This window comes from Marmota marmota, unplaced genomic scaffold (genome assembly GCF_001458135.2).
Source record: "Marmota marmota marmota unplaced genomic scaffold, marMar, whole genome shotgun sequence".
Lineage (NCBI taxonomy): Eukaryota > Metazoa > Chordata > Mammalia > Rodentia > Sciuridae > Marmota > Marmota marmota.
In genome coordinates this window covers 40,455,822-40,471,537 of record NW_026000082.1, presented here as the reverse complement: position 1 = coordinate 40,471,537, position 15,716 = coordinate 40,455,822, and the positions used below count along the sequence as shown (strand labels likewise).

Genomic DNA, 15,716 nt, shown 5'->3' with positions numbered 1-15,716 from the left:
TGATGCTGTAGCTGGCATGTGTTCCTTCCCACTTGCCTTCTCGTGTGTAGTTACCAGAATCGCTTCCACCTCAAAAATCTGAGGCTGGAGGGCTGCTGCATGGTCCTGTGAAGACGACTGGTGTCTCGAGCACTTCCTCGCTGGAGCAGCTCTTTGGGCCTCTATCTTCTCACAGCATACTTAGAGGGCACGTCCCTGCCCTGCTGAGGGCCAACAGCTGCTGCATTAGCAGGACATGAACCTGATCGTCGGTGGCTCACACCATTGATGTCAGATCCTGCAGTTTCACGGAGCTGGTGCTGTCCAGGCTTTGCCCCCCTCCCCCCTGGGGAGTGGCTTTCTTCTGATGGTAGAGAGAGCTCCATGCGCACCCACCTGACTGAAAGGCCACTTTTGGGGTGGGTATTGTCTTCTCATAGCACTGAGGCTTAAGGACAGAGGACCACTTCTTGATACCCTCTGTGAGTTTGTTCCTGTGCTTTCACTTGAACCAGGTAGGCCGGACGTGAAAAGAGTATTTCAGAGCCAGATACGGTGGCACATAATTGTAATCCCAGGTACTTGGGAGGCTGAGGCAGGAGGATTGTGAGTTCAAGGCCAGTCTGGACAATTTAGCAGTACCCTGTCTCAAACTAAAACGGGTTGGGATGTAGCTCAGTGATTGAGTGCTTATCTAGCATCTAGGAGGCCCTGGGTCCAATCCCTAGCCTTTCAAAAAAAAAAAAAATTTAAAGTATATATTAGGGCTGGAGTTGTGTAGCTTCGTGGTAGAGTGCTCACCTTGCACATGTGAGGCACTAGGTTCAATCCTCAGCACCACATAAAAGTAAACTGAAGGCATCATGTTCATCTACAACTAAAAAAAAAAATATATATATATATGCAGTTTCTTCTGGAAATGTATAGAACCCCAGAATTCAGGCTTTTGTGTTTAATTTACCATTTTTATAATAAGATGGGCAGAGCTTGATCCTATTACCCTTCATCTTGTAAGTGGATTTTTGTATATTTTGTTTGTATTTGAAGTACTATGTATTGAACCCAGGGTCACTCTACCATTAAGCTATATCCCCGCGCTTTTTAGTTTGAGACAAGGTCTTACTAAGTTGCTGAGTCTGGCCTTGAACTTGTGATCCTCTTGTGTTAGCCTCCTGAGTTGCTGGGATTACAGGCGTGCACCACTGCATCTGACTTCATTTGAATATAGGCACCGTAGGCAGCAGAGATAAATAGGTAAAAAGGCACTGACTTCTAACTTTAGAGAGCCTGTAGGAAAGACAGACGTGCAGACACTCAGGACCTCCCATTTTAATGAGGAGACGGGTGAGCAGATGAGGACTGAGAGCAAAGGGGAAGGAGTGGCCAAGGCTCTGCAACCTTGCAGAGGAGAAAGTGAGGACGAGAGGAAGGAAGCCTGCAAAGGCTGAATCCTGGAAATTTGTGTCTTAGCTGGGGAACGACAGGTGGTTTGCACAGAGTGTGCAGAGGCAAGGGAGAGGTACGGAAGGGTAAAGCTGGGTGGCCTCCCGGGGCAGAACTAGTGTCTGACCCCAGTTTGGGCACACTGAGTAGACCTTAGTTCTTATGATTACTGTGATGAGTAAATTCAGAATAACAGATCTCCTCCCTCCATTTCTCCCTCCCTCATTCTTTGCCCTACTCCCCTTTCCAGAAATGTGTGCTAGGCTCTGGACTGGAACAGGCAGCAGAGCCACTCTGCCCCAGATGGGCTGAGCCCAGGATTGTAAGTCATGGTCATGATGCCGTGGCCACTTGGCTGTTTTTCTTTCTTTCTTTTTTAAAGTTTTTTTTAGTTGTAGGTGGACACAATGTCTTTATTTATTTTATGTGGTGCTGAGGATCCAACCCAGAGCCTCCCACATGCGAGGCGGGCGCTCTACCACGGAGCCCCAGCCCCAGCCATCTCTAGGCTGTTCTACATGTTGCCCTCTGTTCCACTGCTGGACACCTGTGGCCTGCTGGACTCATTTCACTTGTCTTCTCCATATTTGTTTTAAAAGTTAGCAAGTATGGAAAAGAATCATTCCCCATTTTTCCATCTTCATTCAAGCAGAGATAAGAATAACAGGTTCCCAACCAAGAAGACAAAGACAGAAAACAATGTGCTTACTAATTCTCTAGATATGTCAGAAAGATAGAGTGTCCATCGCTAGGCTGTAGGTTGTAGCATCCATTTGGAGGGATCCCTTTGCCCTGCACCTTTGAAGTACCACCCAAGATTTTTGAGGAATCACATCAGTTCTGTGAGGGAACAGTTCTGGGCAAAGGTCAGCAGAGACAGCTCTGGCTGTTTGTTTTAGTCCCAGAATACTTTGTATCCCTGCCTTACATACCTTAGCAGAGACTGGCCCAAAGCACAATGCTTCATCTTGTCCCCACTCCCTGCTCCCATCCCAAATCTACCTTCAGAAAGTTCCAGTTTGTTGGCAAAGGCACACATTCTCTTCTACTTTAAGTTTCATTAGAAATTCAAGTCCTCCAGGGTCCCGTTCCCTTGTGGGGTTGCAAAACTTTTGACTTTGCCTCTTGTCTGCCCTTCTGGAACCAAATACAAGGAAATTCATGGGTTTGAGAAGAGAGTGATGGGAACCCAGCTGGGCACAGGCACACTAGGATAGAGCTGTGGCGCCCCAAAGGTGGCCTGCTCTGCCAACATACATAAATACATACAGTCTGAGCTTGACACTGTATAATTTGGCCCAGAACAATATGTATTTTGAACTCATTTAGGTGAATGACTTTGGCATTCCAAGTACCCACTAGGGGAGTCTTTATCAGGAGCGTTGCCTTCTGCAGAAGTGTGCCTTTGTTCTGAGACATGGCCTTCAACACACTCTGCTGAGCTGTCTCCTTTAGTGAGTGTCATCCTCTCTTGCCCATTTCAAAAGACCCAAGAATGCAGTCTTGAAATCCTGTTCAGAGGAAATGTAGAGATTGGGGGAATGAAGATGACTATGTAGTTTTGCTTTTAGTTTTCCCAAACCTCACTGTTTACATTTTTTTTTATGTAACCAAGCCATAATTGCATTTTACTTGTCATGGTTCAATCTGATTGTATTGTTGGATGGACTATTTTTGAACCTGTCCAAATAAACTCTGCAAAATCTTTCCACAAAGATGTACTCCATGGGGCTGGGACAGCCTTCATCCCAAACGGTCCCGAGACACATGGTTTCCTGTTGCATGCTTTCTAATTGCATAAATGCAAAAGGGTAGAAGGGAGAAAGTGGAAATTGTAAGTACCAAAAGGAATGTTAAGTTTAGAATAATAAGCTCATCTGGAAGCCATCACCACTTTTTCTTTTAAGTGTGCTGCAGTGAGTACCACTTGGCCTCAGACACCAAAGCATGGTGTTGGGGTGCACATGGACCTGGGCAGGAGCAGGGAAGATGTCCCATGTTCAGTGAGCAGGCTCTGGGTGAACAAGTATGGGTCAGTGGTAACTTATAGCAGCAAAGGGCCTGAAGGAGAAGGATGGAGGGGTGGAGACAGGCAGGCTATGAAGCTGGGAGACTAAGAGTTGGGATTAGACCCTGGATCTAAGTGCCTACTTACTCCATTGCTTACTTGCTGGGTGGCCTGGGGGAGGTTCCTAATCTCTTCCAATTTAAGATTCTTCATCTGAATAGAAGAGGAATATTTATCTACATTCATCTGAATGTAGATAAATTCCTACACTATATTGTCATTGAGGGTGAAATATATGTACTAACATAGGTGTATAAAAAAGATTATAGAGGTTTAAGGGGCATGGCTCAGTGGTAGAGCACTTGCCTAGCATGTATGAGGCCCGAGATTCAATCCCCAGCACTGCCATAAATAAATAGATAGGTAGATAGATAGATAGGTAGGTAGATAGATAGAGGTTGTTATTTGAATCAAAATAGAGTGCCTAGTATTAATGGTAGTTGGAGTTCTTTCAGAACACAGGGCATAATGCTTGTAGAGAATTGACTCTTGGGATTGAAATCAGCAAGATCTGTGGAAGAAAATGAGCATCTCAGTGGTCCAGCAAACCTAAGTTGTTGAAAAACACTGCATCTTCCTCGATGAGTTTTAGTGCCATTTATTTTCACTCTGCCCCATTGAGATGCATATGAGCAAGGCCATTATGGCTTCTCTCCTTCTGAAATGCCATCCTAGCTTTTTAAAAAATCTGACTTATTTGCTGAGCACATGGGCTTGGTGCTCAGACTTAGGAGAGGAACCAAGAGCTCCTCAAGGAGGTTTGGCTGGTAGGAAACGTGACTTAGTGAGTGTGCACACTCAGGATGATTGGCTGGGATTTTTCGATCCTCTTTGGGGTTCAGAGCCAGAAGGGTAATATTAGGGGGATGAGGTTTCAAGGTGGGGGCAGGTGTAAGTCTTCAATAGGGAAGGGATTGGGGCTCAAAAAAAATAGCTCATTATTAACTGTCAAGTCACTTTACTCCAGGACTAGGCCTTATGAACGAACCAGCACAACATATTTTGTTCACCTCAAATATATAATAACACTTCTGAGCTAATTACTGTCCTAAGATTTTACGTACATCATAGTGAAGAAAGAATTTGGAAGGATAAAGTAACTTGCTCAAGGACAAGCAGTTAAGAGGTAACGCAGGTGGAGTTCACGTTCTGATTCCAGAGTCCAGACTTACCCATGCTCTGTGCTAGTCAAAAGTTAAACTGTTTAAACTTAGAATGGTCGATATGAAGTGGCTTGATTCAGTTAAAACTTGATTTGGCACACTTAAGCTAGTTGAAATTGATAAGGGCCAGTTGAAATTGATAAGGATAATTTGAAATCATCTATGTTTCTTAAAAAGTATTAATTTTGCCCAGAGTTGCACACCTGTAATCCCAGTGACTTGGGAAGCTGAGGCAGGAGGATCTCAAGACTTGGCAACTTAGTGAGACATGTCTTAACATTTAAAAATGGAGGGCTGGGGATGTGGCTCAAGCGGTAGCGCACTCACCTGGCATGCGTGCGGCCCAGGTTCGATTCTCAGCACCATATACAAACAAAGATGTTGTGTCCGCCAAGAACTGAAAAATAAGTATTAAAAATAAATAAATAAATAAAAATAAAAATGGACCAAGGGGCTGGTGATGTAAAGCTCAGTGGGTAGAGTGCTTGCCTCACATGCACAAGGCCCTGGGTTCAATCCCCAGCACCACTAAAAAGAAAAAAAATGGTGGGGGAGACTGAGTATAGCCCAGTGGTGGAGTACACCTAGGTTCAATTCCTAGTATTGCAAATAGTAATAATAATTCCTGTGTGTGTTAATTAGAAACACATTTTTTTTTTCTTTTGATAGTACTGGAGATGGAACCCAGGGGTGCTCTATCACTGAGCTACATCTCCAGCCCTTTTTATTTTTTATTTTGAGACAGAGTCTCACTAAGTTTCCATAGTTGACCTCAAACTTTCAATCCTCCAGCCTCAGCCTCCTGAGTCTTTAAATTAGAAGCATGTACTATCATGTTAGATTCAGAAATACAATTATTGATTAACATGTCCAATAACTATCAAAAAAAAAAGAAATACAATTATTGATCAGCTTCTAGTCAGTGTTACAGGTAAGTATTGCTTAATCCTTGCAAAAGTATTATGACATTTCATTGATCTATTCATCTTAAAAATATATACTTTAAAATTAGAATCTTTTTGAGACTCTTTACAAACTGTAAAATGCATCCTTCACTAGGTACCCCTGCTGGGTACAATGATCCCAGCCACTAAGGCAGCTAAGGCAGGAGGATTGAAAATTAGAAGCCAGCTTCAGGAACTTAGTGAGATATTGCCTAAAAATAAAAAGGACTGGGGATGTAGCTCAGTAGTAAAGCACCCCTGGGTTCATTGCTCAGTACCCCTAAAAAAGAACCCCCTTTTATCATGTATACTGCTAATGTTTACTATCTTAATATTTTAAAGAGGTGAATTTTTTGTAGCTTTTGATCTTTTTTTTAGTTGAGCATATTTTATTTTTATATAGTGCTGAGGAACAAACCCAGCGTGTAGCGTTTGATTTTCGACACAATTTTATATGTAAACAAAATTTTCTGTAAAAAAAAGTGAAAATAAATCCCAGATACTCAGGAGGCTAAAGCAGGAGGATTGCAGATTCAAGGTCAACCTGGGCAATTTTGTGAGAACCCATCTCAAAATAAAATTTTTTAAAAAGAGGAAGGATGAGGGCTGTAGTTCAGAGATACAGCATTTATCTAGCATGAGTGAGGCTCTGGACAATCCTCAGTCCTTCAAAGAAAAAAAAGGCAAAGTGAATTAATACAAGAAGCTCCTTTCTCCCTTTTACGCATGGTCTTCCATTGTTCACACTTTATTTTTTTCTTCATCCTATGGTGTGTGTGTGCACAGTACTTTTGGACACTTAATAGGAAGCCAGAGACAGACATGCTTATTTGTTCCAGAGTTTCCATGTATGTGATCTAAGAACGAGGTGTTCACAGTACAATGATTGAACTCAGGAAATTAACACAGCTGTGGTGGTGCCATCTAAGCCACTGTATAGCTGCTAATTTTGTGAACTGTTGAAGTAATACATTGTCCAGTTATTTCCCCCAGTCCTGGACTTGCCTTGAACCTAGACGTTGAGTCTCTTTCTTTAATCCTGAACAGTTCATCAGCAATTCTTTTTCTGTCCTTGACCATCTTTGCCAGTTATTTTGTAGACTGTTTCTTAGGTTTTCGGTTTGGGTTTGTCTGATGTTTCCTCATGATTAGATCCAGGCTTTGACACTTTGGCAGAGCTGGTGATGTGTCCTTTCAGTGCATGATATCACGAGGCACCCAACATCCATTTGTCCCAGTATTAGTGATGTTCATCTTGGTCACTTGGTAAAAGTGGTAGTTGCCTGGTGTCTCCACTGTAAATTCATTATTTTTCTTCTTATAATTAATAACTATGGGGAGAAACTGTAAATATCCCATCCCTTAAACTATCATCAGCTTAGCATCCACAAATGATTTTGTAAACTTATTACTCCTTATTACCTGGCATTCTATGAAGAAGAACTTTCCTTCCTCTCCCTTTTATCTTCCATTTATTTATCACAGCATGGACTCACAGATTCTCCTTGCGTTCAATTACCCAGTGCTATTAGTGTTTTGTTTTTAAATACTTTTTAGTTGTCAATGAGTCTTTTAATTTTATTTATTTATATGCAGTGCTGAGGATTGAACCAAGAGCCTCACATGTGCCAGCAAGTGCTCTACCACTGACCTACAACCCCAGCCCCACTATTAGTGTTTATTACTCCCATTGTCCAGATTGGTCCAACAGGGACTCTTTCAAGTTAGCGCCTGCATCCTTTTGACATATCCACTCCATCTTTTGAAGATATTTCACTTTTTTTTTTTTTTTTGGTACCAGGGATTGAACTGAGGGGCGCTTAACCACTGAGCCATGTCTCCAGCCCTTTTATATATTTTATTTAGAGACAGGGTCTCACTGAGTTGCTAAGTGCCTCACTAATCTGCTGAGGCTGCTTTGAACTTGCGATCCTCCTGCCTGTCCTGAGTTGCTGAGATTAGAGGAGCGTGCCACCGCACCTGGCAATATTCCACTTTCACATGTTGCCTACCCCAATCTTGGAATAGCCAATTCTCCAAGGAGTCCTGGTTCCTTTGAGTGGAGAATGGAAGTTAGAAACCAAGATGTCCGGGTGCACCCTTTACTCTTGGTTCATCATCGCCCGGATGCCAATAGCTTTGTTGGCCTCTCAGTACACAGAGCTAGGAGACATGTATGCATGTCTGTGACCGTCAGTTCATACTACTATCTTAAGTCCCAAACTGAAGGAGCTGTGAGGTTGGTGTGGTGGTAGAGCCTGTGCTTAGCACAAGGCCCCAGGTTCCATCCCAATACTGCAGAAAGTAGAAAAACCCCTGAAGACTGGTCTGGCCTTCCCCATATTTGTAACTCCCTTATCTAATAATGAGAAACCTGGTCCCAGGGATTAATGTTTTAAAGCGCCGCACTTGTAGATTAGGTCTAGTTGGCTTTGTATGTATGTGAGTGTAGGACAGTGTCTGATCCCTGGTCTCTCCGCCTTTATCTGCAGATGTCCTCTTGTTTCTGTCATTCCTCGCCCTCCCCTTTCCTGCTGCTCTATCTCTTGATGTGATTAAAACCCAAAGTACATTTTCATCATGTTTATGGCATGGTTTTACCCTTACTGTTTCAGCTAGGTGGTTGAGTTTAACATTTTCTATATTTTCAAATTTCCTAATTTAACTTGATTTTTCAGCGGGTGGCCCTGACCACTTCTGTGGGTCAGTCACTTTCGGTCAGAAGAAAGGCTTCCCCTGGTCCTTGCTCCACAGCACGCTCTGCTCTCATCCCAGCTTCCCCAGCGCACTGTGTAAAGTCACTCCCTCCCCCACCCCCTGCCTCCTTGTGAGATGGTGGTAATGATCCCTGTCCCTTCAGCTGTACTCTGTCATTGAGGAGAGTAAAATCACCAGCTAACTAGTATTATTTCATATTGTAATCAATTATGTAATACGTTATAATCAAAAGAACAGTTCCCCATCTAAACTGGAGGTATATCAACTGTGATTTCACATTTCAGACTCTATACCAGAAAAATAAGTGGTCCACTTGCTCTTCTTGCTAGGGTTGACTTCATGCATAAAAGACAGGTTCTACTTGGTTTTCCAAAAGTCTTCTTGCTGAGAATGTGGCGGTGATAGTAGATCTCGCCTTAATCTATTTAGATATCCCTGGGAGATTGTGCAGGAGGTAAAGCATAGAATATATCAACCAATAGCCAGGTCTCTTAAGGGTTCTTGACTCCAAGTAGCCTCCCAGCCTGAAGCTCCCCTTCCTACCAGTCTTAACACTATCTTAGGCATGCTGTTTTTGATTCGGGAAATTTCAGAAGAACCCCAATAGGCACAGAATCCAGGGTCAGATTTCTTAACCTGGCATTCTAGGCCCTCACATCCTCCTCCTGTCTCTACTTCCTACCATGTGGAATAGGGTAGGATGAAAACAGGCTGCACAGCTAGAGTTTATGGGATGTTTTGTTTTATTTCACATAGGGTCTCCTAAGTTGCCCAGGCTGTCCTCAAATTTGTGATCCTCCTGTGTCAGCCTCCTGAATAGCTGGGATTATAGGCATGTGCCATTGTGTCTAGAAAGGGCAGAGATTTTTATCAGTTTTGTTAGTTGCTGTATCCTAGCACCAGAACAGAGCCTGGAGCAGAGTAGGCACTCAGATATTTGCTGAGTAACCAAATATTGTCATAGTCACTCTATTTATTTTTTAGTTATTAACTCTATTTCAATCAAACTAGTTGTAACACTTTCCTAGGGGTGACAGATACTTTCAAAGAAAGAAGTTTCATCTCATAAGCCAGATGTACATACCCCTTGGAGGTGACTGTCCAGGGGAGCGGTGTTAGCAAGGATTCTGAGGCTTTTCTGGGCCAGCCAAGTGTTATGTTCATGGTGACTGCTGTGGTGGTGTTATGGAAGTCTTAGGGCCACATATTTGTCAAATACAAATCATTTTTTTCAGGTCTTCTTTCTTAGCACGGACTGCTTTCCTGATTTGCCCATGCTCTGCTCAAACCCTACCTCCTCTAGCCAGCCCACTCTAGTCCCCAGAGATTGTTCCTGTGTTAGTCATACTTTGGTCTCTAGGACAAAGATACTTGACAAGAACAACTTGGAGGAGTAAAAGTTTATTTTGGGTTCATGGTTTCAGAGGTTCAGTCCGTGAGTGACCAACTCCATTGGCCTGACCCAAGATAAGGCAGAACATCATGCAAAAGGATGTGGTAGAGGGAAGCTGCTTACCTACTGACAGCCAGAAGGCAGAGAGAGAGAGAGAGAGAGAGAGAGAGAGAGAAGCCAGGGACACGACATAGTCCAAGAGCACACCCCCAGTGACCTACTTCCTTCAGCCACTCCCACCTGCCTATAGTTACAACCAGAGAGTCTATTCAAATTATTAACCCATCATATGGATTAATCAACTGAAAAGGTTATAGCTTTCATAATCTAATCTAATCACCTCCTAACATTCCTGGATTGCCCCATGAGCTTTTCCAGGACGTGAAACATCCAAACCATAACAGCTCCCTTCTCTGAACTCCTGAGCCCTCATGGCTGGGCAGCTTCCCAGGCAATGAACTTTCTGGGCAATGACTTTCCCATTATTGTGTGCCTGTCCTTTTCCCCTGGATGGCAGCTCTTAACGTCTTGTCTTATCTCTAGTAACTTGCAATGTGCTGGACACATAGTAGCCCCCCAAAAAAGTTTGTTTTAGTTAAAACTTGTTAAGAGGCAATTAACTCAAGACAGCTTGAGACTGTAGATACTCGAGAAGCTCCTGGGATCCGTGGAGAAGGTGACCATCGTAAGCACAAAGCAAGGCCTTGTCAGCTTCTTCACCAGCTAGAATCCTCAACGCTCTTGCCCTTCATGTGAACCCCATGTTCCCCACATGTCCCTGTGCCTCTCAGATCAAACTCTTCAGAGAGAGAATATGATTGGCACAACCTGGGTCATGTGTCCATTCTGCTCCAGGTCCCATTGTCCAGGAGGACAGGTTCATGGAGAGCAAGCCTGGCGCTGGGTGCGTTCTGGTGCAGGTCCTAGAGGCCATTCTCTGGGATATTCTTTTGTGCCCTCTTTTTCTTCAACTCCCATGTTCCTGAAAAGGGAATTATTTTCCCCAGTGAATTTGAAGTACAGAAACCTTAAGATTAAAAAAAAAAAAAAAAAAGCCATTCTGCAGGTTATTAAATATATACAGAAGGATCAACTAATTCTTGAGGAAGGAGAAAAATTCTTCTCCCACTCGCTGTGTCTGTGTGGGGGCCACTGGAAGCTGAGGAATGGAAGGAAGAAATGGGAGGAAAACAAACCTGGAGAAGAGACACCATAAAAGAGCTGTTTTGTCCAATTTCTGGCCTGAATGTTTCAGAGGAGAACTGAGTACTGCCCACAGGAAGGGTAGGGAGAGCAATTGGTTTTTGTTTTTGTTTTTTGTGGTGCTGAAGATTGAACCCAGGGCCTAGTGCATGTGAGGCAAGCGCTCCACCAACTGAGGTATATCCCCAGCCATAGGGAGGGCAGTTGGGAGAAAGAGGCAAAGAAGTGCATGGTAGAATGAGTGGCTGAGCAGGGGGCAACAGCCATAACTGCCCCCCCCACTGCCTCTTAGAAGTGCAAAATAGATGATTATTGGAGTCGGATAGACTTGGACTTACCCCTCCACTCCAGAAACCCTGGAATTGAGCTCTCACTTCTGACCCTCTTCTCTCCCCTTACCTCCAGGGTGCTTAGCATTTGGTCCCTCCTCCTGATCCTTTGTTCCCACCCCACCTACAAAGGGCATTTAAAATTTTCCCAAGGGACCTCATACCTGCTCTCCAATCCAGGCCAAGGCCTCCCTTCCCACACCCCTAGCAGCCCTTGGGAGGGCAGACCCCATTAGTGCATGGCCATCTTCTCCTCCTGAGGCCACCATGGAGCCCCTGAGACCATTGACAGCAGGGTCAATGGTCTGAGAGCCTCCAGCCCAGGGCAATGGACTCAAAGTCAGAGCATCTGGCTGTGGTTCTGGATCTCTACTATTTGCTGAGTGAACTTGGGCAAATCTTTCTCCTCGGTGGGAAAGGTCATGTAGCCGCCACCTCCTGAGAGGGGAGCCCTTGCACTGTGCTTCATGTGCATAGCTCAGCGAGTTCTCACAGTCATGTGGGGATGGAGACCGCTGAAATCTCTATTTTGCAGATGAGGAAACCGAGACTTACGAAGTGCATTACCTGAGCAAGAGGAGAACACTTTGTGCTAAAGCCTGGATTTGATTCAGGGGATCCGACTCCCCACTTTTCCTTTGCTATGCACAGAAGCCTCCCTAAAATACCTTTCATTTTATGACCCCCTGTGCTGTTTTCCAGGAGCTGTGCTGAGCACTTTGCATCTATTTATCTCCTTAAATCCTCATTCCTCCTCATCACATTCTCACCTTAAATGTCACCTCTTAGAGATGTTTCCTGAGACTTCTGGATAAATCCCTCCCTCCCCCATCGCATCATCCATTCTGGGCTAGTTCTCTGACAACGCTTTGATTTTGTGAAATTCATCCATCAGTTTCCTTGCTACACACTCTGCCCCTCTGTTCTTAGGTTTTGGTTCTATAGAATATATCTTTTGTGTGTGTGTTGCTGAGGATGGAACCCACGGTCTGGTGCTAGTCAAGCAATTTACCACTGAGCTTCATCCCCCAGCCCTTTGTATTATTTTGAGACAGTGTCTTGATAAGTTACTGAGGCAGGCCTCCTACTTATGATCCTCCTGCCTCAGCCTCCTGAATAGCTGGGATTATAGGTTTGCACCACCACAATCCATGAACAAATTCCTTGAAGGCTGGGACCTTATTGGCCTAGTCCATTGCTATGTCCCCACCTCTGTGGCTGTCTGGAACACAGTAGGCACAATGAATATTTGTTAGATAAATGAACGATTCCTGACATTGACCCTAGGGAGCACGTACCAGTACTGGATCAGGAAACCAAGGGGCAAAATGAAACCCATTCGCACTGAGTCCCATGGGTGATGGTGGGTGATGTCAGGAAGAGGCAAAGCAAGCAGGGAGGTGCCCACAGGAACCTCCCACCTCAAGTGCGGACTCTGTCTTCATCTTGAAGATGGTGGGGGACCTTGGGCCTGGAAGGAAGGTCCTCTGCTTGTTTTCACTCTTTCTCTTGCAAGAGTGCAGAGGCTTGGACCCCTGTTGAGCCCAGACTGACAGGATTAGAGGAAACAGCTGGCCCTGCGGGAGGGAGCTCACATTCCCGGGACTCAGGGAGGGAGCAGCTCCCTGCAGCCCAGTCACATTCCAGGTCGGTCATTTTCCTGAGCCCAGATGTTTGCTAATGAGCTGGGGAGAGGGGCTTTCAGCCCTCAGCCCCAGCTCTGGGCCCCACGTTACCTCGGCCCCAAGAGGCTGGCCCTGGGCCAGAAGGCTCTGGCTGTGGGCCCGTGCTCTGTGCCAGCCAGGCCTGTCAGGGCAGCTGGAGCAGCGCTGCCAACCAGGTGCATCTCCTGGAGCTTGGAGATTCTGACTTGACAGGTTCTGCCTTCCTGCCGGGTCCCATTACCCTGGGCCCACTGCATCTGCACTTGCAGCCTGATGGGAGGGGCAGGAGGCAGCCAAGAGGGCGGGGTGGGCACAGGAGCCTGGGCTGGGGGTTCAAGTCCAGACTTTGTCAATCACTAGCCATGTGGTCTTGAGCACGTAACTACATTTTTGGTGACTTGATACTTCTGATCTGTACAATGGGAGCAGCGATGGGACTGTGGTAAGGATTCCACGAGATATAGCAATATAGTGCCTAGCCTAATGCCTGGCTTAAAGTGGTAGCTGTCTATAGATAATATTAACATGTCCCCTTCTGAGCCCCCTGTCCACATTACCGTCCTCCTCCAGTCTTCGCCAGATAGGCGTGACTTAACTCCAAACCCCATGTCCTTGAGTAGGTGGTTGGTCCTCGATTAGGTGGTGGTTGGCATTCTTCTAGAACCTCCCTGTGTTTGAGAGGGGTGGGCTGCACTGTCAAGGGTGCTGACTGGGATTCCAGCCTCCTGCCCACAGACCTGGTGTGATCCAATTAGCCTCCTGCAGTGAAGGAGTGGGTTCTTCCAAAATGTAGACCTTCACATTAAAAATGTTCCTGAGCAGTTACTGCATCCAATGCAGTGAGGCTGGTTTCTGTTGTTATCCAGGAGGCATTAACTGGTATCCTACTGTATGATTTTATTTATTTACTTATTTTGCAGTGCTGGGAACTTGAACCCAGAGCCTCACATATGCTAGACAAGTGCTCTACCATTGATCTACACCCCCAGCTCTTTTTTACTTTTTATTTTATTTTTTCGTGGGAGGGGTAGGGTACCCAGGATTGAATTCAGGGGCATACAACCACTGAGCCACATCCGCAGCCTTGCCTTTTTGGATTTTATTTAGAGTCAGGATCAAACTGAGTTCTTTAGTGCCTCGCTTTTTGCCTAGGCTGGCTTTGAACTTGTGATCCCCCTGTCTCTGCTTCCCAAACACTGGGATTACAGATATGTGCCACTGCCCTGCTGACTTTTTGTTTTGAAAGAGGGTTTTGCTAAGTTGCCCTGACTGAACTTGAACTTATGATCCTACAACCTCAAGCCTCCCACTGTGTGACTTTAGATGAGCTACTTAACCTCTATCTCTCTAGGCCTTGTTTTTTTTGTTTTCATTTATTAAGTGAGGATAACAATATTATCTAATAGATTTATTGTGAAAGTGGAAAGTGCTTAGAAATAGGCTGTGCACATGTAGTTATTATAATTATCCTTTGGAAAAGCCAATCTATGGGGGATAATTACTTGATTCAACCAAATATGTTTTACATCTCTTCTGGCCCCTTACACACTGGGGATCCTGAAGCACATGAGCCCTGCCTTTGAGGAGCCCAAAGTCTCATGGAGGAAGAGATGTACACAGTTATCCTAGAGGGAGATTAGCATGGACAGATGGATCCCATGCTCCAGGATCACACCTGGGGGAGGGAGAACTTACGGTTACCCAAAGGTCTTGGGAAGGCTTTCCAATATGGTGTTTGAAGAATGAGTTTACCAGGAGATGAAGGGTGGGGAAGGAAACCCCAGCAGATGGCACAGCACAGGCAATAGCAAGGTGGGGTGCTGTGTTTGGAGAGTGCAGACAGGCTGGAGTAGGGCAGGGGCTGCCACAAGGCCACTAGGAGCCACCTAGGATGCTGGGCAACCCTGTAACATTGGATGAGCAGGTGTGGAGTCCATCTGGGAGCTTCCAGCCTAGCTGAGTTAAAAAATATGGACATAGGTGACCATAATGTAAAGCAAAACCCCGAAGTCCAACACTGTGAGCTACCATTTTTAGGGAGCAAAGCTATCTTCTCACTCGGTTGGAAGAGATCGCTCCTACCACAATCCACTGCAGTGCCCACCGATTAGATGAATACCCCAGGTGAGGCTGGACCCTGGACCCTGGACCAGGCATCCCGCTCTTCCCCAAGAGCCAGAGAAACGAGTCATTTGAGTCATTTTCTGGCCTTCTGGTTCGGAATAGTCCTTTCTGGGGCTCTCAGCCCCTTCTTGGATGCTTAAGTCAAGTGCCTGGAGCAGATCAGAGGTCATAGAAACAGTATAGACCCGAAACTGGCTGCAAGCCCAGGAGCCGATAGGATGGGCGCACCGCAGGACTGCCGAGTGTGATGGGCTCCCGGTGGCGGGACTCGGTGGGCGGGAGCGCCTCATTCTCAGAGCAAGAAGAATGCCCAGTTCCCATAAAAAAGGACACCTCCATCTTTGTCACCCCGAGGCCTGGCCCGGCCTGAGAGCCCAGTCTCTCGGGAAAAGTCAGGCGGAGAGAAGTTGAAGGGCAGAGAAACCCAGGGAGGGCGCCTGAGAATCGGCTGGGGCACCCGGTTCGCTGTCGTGTGTCTGCGGCGCCGGCCAGGCTTGCGGGCCGCTGCCCCGCGCCGTCGGGCCGCGCGGAGGTCCGGCCAAGCTCTGGCGGGCGGGCGGGCGGGGAGAGGGGCCGGGGGCCGGGCGGCGCGGCGCCCGCTCCTGCGCGCCTGGAGGGAGCGGCCGCGCTCCCGGCCCGCTCTTTCTGCGCGTCCTCCCCTCGCTCCCCCGCCCCTCGCTCCCCTCAT

General features: G+C 46.1%; 1 non-coding gene across 1 annotated transcript; it reads left to right on the top strand.

Moving 5' to 3' along the window:
- The first annotated feature begins 5,109 nt into the window (after positions 1-5,109).
- Positions 5,110-5,184, top strand: Trnav-cac. Its single transcript has one exon. It is a non-coding gene; the product is annotated as a tRNA-Val (tRNA).
- Positions 5,185-15,716: the final 10,532 nt, after the last annotated feature.